This window comes from Pongo abelii, chromosome 5 (genome assembly GCF_028885655.2).
Source record: "Pongo abelii isolate AG06213 chromosome 5, NHGRI_mPonAbe1-v2.0_pri, whole genome shotgun sequence".
NCBI classification, from domain to species: Eukaryota; Metazoa; Chordata; class Mammalia; order Primates; family Hominidae; genus Pongo; species Pongo abelii.
Window position 1 is genome coordinate 31,109,938 of NC_071990.2, and position 5,066 is coordinate 31,115,003.

The window sequence follows — 5,066 nt, forward strand, 5'->3', positions numbered from 1 at the left end:
CAGGGAGGGAAAAGGGATGTTCTGCCTAGGCATGTCTGTAGCAAGGGGGTCAGGGTATGGAGTTTATATGAGGGTTTAGGGAATTTGACTCAGGGCTGGAGCCAGTTTCTTTCAATGTTTTGGGCAACAATCTAGATACCTTTATTAGTGCCTGGGAGTGTTCAAGGCCCTGGTTTGAGTTCAAACCTGCTGGGGAAAACCTGCAGCTGGCTGGGTCACAGAACGGTCCAGGCAATCTGTGATTTTTGGTCAGTCTGATCAGAAAGAAAAGGAGGTGATCTGGGGGACCCCACATTGTGGCTTCCTCTCACTGACATTTGATCTAAAACCAAAGCCTTCTGCTTCTGGCCTGCTGCTTGAGGGGGAAGGGCTGGTCCTTTTTGGCCATCTTGACCTAAGGATTAAGTGCACGTTGAAATTTTAACAAGTGGCGGCTTGCAGGATTAGCCAACTCAGGCAGGTCATTAAAGCCTCGTTAATTCTTGCGGTCATTGATGCCATTGTGCACTGACCCCTGCTCCAAGATGCAAATCCACAGCTTTGGATCAGTTTGTAAGTGTGAGTAAAGCCGAAAGTAATGCATGATACAGTTGAGGTGTTCACATTTAATTCTGCTAAAATGACACCATGAAACTAGAGCATTCTGAAGGATGCTGACAAGAGGAAAATGGAATGAAAGCGTCCATATGTACCTGACTCATGCATGAGTCACGTTCACTATTCACCAGTAGAGGGAGGACCTTCTGGACTTCACTGTTGTCATAAACAATTGGATTTCTGATCATGTGGATCACCATGAAAAGGCAGACACTCTTGCTCTAGAACGAAAGTGCTTTCCTTCCTCCAAACCAGGCATTGGCCCAGAGAGGTCACTAGCGTTAGCACCGTCTTAATTTCGTGTAGAGACTAAAAACAAGAGATGGCTCAAAAGGCTCAGGGTGTGGGAAGTAAGAGGAAAGTCTGTGCTCCCAAACTTGCTAAATTTTTGACTTTTAAACCTTTAACTCAAAAAGTTTTAAAAATAAGAACTATATTACCATTCCTCCCAAGTTCCATTTGTCAAAATGCTTTTTTCTTTAAATTTTAATGGTTTAAATTTTTTTTTTTTTTAAAAAAAAGGCTTTTTTTGGCGGGGTGTGGTGGCTCACGCCTGTAATCCCAGCACTTTGGGAGGCCGAGGTGGGTGGATCACGAGGTCAGGACTTTAAGGCCAGCCTGGCCAATATGGTGAAACCCCATCTCTACTAAAACTACAAAAAAATTAGCCAGCCGTGGTGGTGGGCACATGTAATCCCAGCTACTCGAGAGACTGAGGCAGAGAATCGCTTGAACCCGGGAGGCAGAGGTTGCAGTGAGCTGAGATCGTACCATTGCACTCCAGTGTGGGCAACAGAGCGAGACTCCACCTAAAAAAAAAAAAAAAAAAAGGCTTTTTTTTTCCCCCTAAATGTCGTCCACATTTTTGGAAAGTATTGATCTCTAGTAGTCAGTGTCAGGATCTGAAGAAAACAGTGACATCTAGCAGACTTCCAGAGCCAGGGAAACAGGCTGGGCAGAAGTGATAAATTACAAACCACCAGGGTTAAGAGAAGAACAGGGTCTTAAAACCAAACCATTTTCGTCTTTCCTAGAAAGAGTGTTTCCTGCCTCCATTAAATCCATCCACCAGGGTTATTTATCATCACCATGTCATGGACTAGAGTACACCATAAAGAGGACCCCAGCAGTGACTACAGTTGGTTCTAGAAAAAGCAGACCCCTCGTCCGCCTCTGCAGGACTATGCAGCGTGATGTGTATCCTCAGGCCTCCACTCCTCTGCCCCAGTCTGGAGCCCTGGGACCACCACATGAGGAAGGCAGCTGGCCCCTGGAATAAGCATTTGGAGGACACTCAGAAGGATGCCCATCTGCTCTTAGTGTCTCCTAATTCTGCCTGGCCTTGGTTACTTCCTCTGGACAATCGCCTTTACCTATCTACTAGGTTTTGAGGAATTACACACAGCTCAGGTATAAGAGATATTCAGTAAGTCTGATCAAATCAATAAAGCAAATTTCATCTGTTTTTGTCTGGGACATATCTCTACATTCATTCATTTAACAAAAAAAAAAATTTTTTTTTTTGAGACAGAGTTTTGCTCTTTTGCCCAGGCTGGAGTGAAGTGGTGCGATCTCAGCTCACTGCAACCTCTGCCCCCCGGGTTCAAGCGATTCTCCTGCCTCAGCCTCCCTAGTAGCTGGGATTACAGGCGCATGCCACCACGCCTGGCTAATTTTTATATTTATAGTAGAGACAAGGGTTTCACCATGTTGGCCAGGCTGGTCCCGAACTCTTGACCTCAGGTGATCCACCCGCCTTGGCCTCCCAAATTGCTAGGATTACAGGCGTGAGCCAGCGTACCCGGCCTTAACAAAAATATTTATTCAGTGCCTAGCATGAGCTCAACACTCTATGTCTCCCAGTCTGTCTATCTCAGTCTACCTGTAAGCTGAAGGATAGAACTTATCTCTTAAGAGGACTATACCCGTGTCCTCCTACCACCCAGGCCAAAGGGTCACATTTACAGGATGTAGTCAACTGGTCATTCAGCAAGTATGTATGAGCACCTGTGTGGGACTGGCCCACTGTAGCAAATAAATGAGTCTCATCTTAATCAATCGTGGTGTGAAATGAGGACACGAAGTCCAGACCTAACCTCTGACTAAGAGAAAAGCCCTGCCTGATAGAAGAAGAGATTCGTCCTTACTTAATGCAAATGCACCATATTCATGCACCTATGAATGATGGCTAAGACCACAGACAAGGCCGGGGCATTGGATATAACAGCTCTGTGAGGAGTTCAGGACAAAAACCAAAGAATCAAAGATATTTGAAGAGAGTTGATTATTGTTTGCTCACTACTGATGCCACTATGAGCAGCATCACCACCAGTGTTAAATAATGGAATTGTGGTATTATGATACCGAGTCGGAAACACGGAATAATAAAATAAAATAAAGTGAAAAAATTGGATTGATTAAATAAATATTAAACTGATATTTCTCAGAATTATGTGATAAACCCCTTTAAAGGAAAAGATATATTTATATATTTTTGAGACAGAGTCTCACTCTGTCGCCCAGGTTGGAGTCCAGTGGTGGGATCTTGGCTCACTGCAACCTCTACCTCCTAGGTTCAAGCGATTCTCCTTCCTCAGCCTCCGAGTAGCTGGGATTACAGGCGTGCACCACCACGCCTGGCTAATTTTTGTATTTTTAGTACAGATGGGGTTTTACCATGTTGCCCAGGCTGGTCTTGAACTCCTGACCTCAGGTGATCCACCCGCCTTGGCCTCCCAAAGTGCTGGGATTACAGGCGTGGGCCACCATGCCTGGCTGGAAAAGAGATTTTTTGAGAACTCGCCATGTTGGCTTAAAAGTAAATATATATGAAACAGAAAATGAAGTATAAACTCCTTATGCTTATAGCTCTACTGTTCCAATAACGTTAGAAGTAACAGCAGTAGTTTAATGTAATGCATGATATTTCTTTACTGAAGAATTCTTCGCTCCAACATTAATATGGTACTGATTGCTACAGCCTAGTTTCTCAAATCTCATTTGCCACGTGGTGTTTTCCTTCTTTCGTGGATCGTCTCTGTACAAGCTCTCTCAAGACCTTCAGTCTCTCAGTCAGCTGCGGGATTATTGGGCCCTTACTTAATGCAAATGCACCATTTAAATTTTAAGACAGTTCTCGTTCTACTCTTGTTAGGCTGTGACAATTGTAAAGACTAATCATTTCTATCAGCTTTATGTTGGTTTTATATTGGTCATCAATAGAATCCAGGAAATGCTTATATTATGGGGATTTTCAAGATTATCACCTGAAGGAAAACGTGACAGAAACAGCTCCAGTCTCCCCTTCCCTTATACTTGGAGAACCTGAGTTTTGTGGGTGATGGTAATGTGCCCAGCTGAAAAAAAAACAATTTCCCAAATCCCCAATTTCCCGGTCCCCCTTGCAGCCAGTGCGGTGAGGAGATACAGCTCTGGCCAATGCGATACAGGCATAAGTTCCTGGGGATGGTGTCCCTTCCAGACGAAAAGGCCAAAACTCACGAGGAGAAAGCCCTTTGCCCCTTCCCCTTCGTTCCTCTTCCTGCCTGGAATGCAGATATGAGACCTGGGGCTCAGCAATGCTGAGGCCAGGGGGAGACCCACAGCAGGGTGAAGGCTTCAAGCTGGGAGTGGAGCAGAGGGAAGAAATCACTTGGGTGCCCGATGGCAATACTGAGTCCTGGGCTGCTCTCCTCGGACATTTCGTATATGAGATGAGCAGTGTGCCGGAGCTCAGTGAGGTGAGCTTCTTGTGATTCCAGCTGAATGGAATCCTAACTGATATGACATATAAACATCATCTAGAACATGCAGACTTCTGCGAATACCTCCACAGACACATTTGGGAAGACACGGTGCTCAGCGTTTTAAGAATGTGGGAGCTACACGTAGTGGGAAGTGGGAGAATAATAAAATGATCTCCCTCTTCAGCCCCCATGGAGGCAGCAAGAGGCCAAGGGATAATTTTATGATTAGAGATACTGGCATGAATATCAGTTTATTGCAGGAAAAAAGAGTGACAGAAGAGTCTCTTAGTTAATATACAGGCAGGAAAAGTCCAATGTGTCTCTATAAAATCCTCCTTCTGCAGTTCAGGCTGGGGTTTGGGACTGGGCATTCGTCAAAGGGCATTGGCAAGCACAAGGAATTCCAGAGTCTGCATTGGTCTTCAAGGGGGCAGAACTTTTGGTCTTGGTACAAGCTAGGTTTGTGCAATAAACAAAGGAATTGCTAGAGCTACAAATTCTAGCTGAGAAGTCTGTGTGCTTGAGTTTCTGCACCTCAAGGACAACTTAGAGCAACTGAAGAGACCGTGAAATCTCTGCAAATGGCATAGAAACTTTAGCGTGCAAAACCATGCATGCAAAAACACTAGCATATCAAAAGCTTTTCTTTTCTTTCAATCAAGTTAATTTCTGGCCAGGCAGGATGACACACCTGTAATCCCAGCACTTTGGCAGACCGAGGTG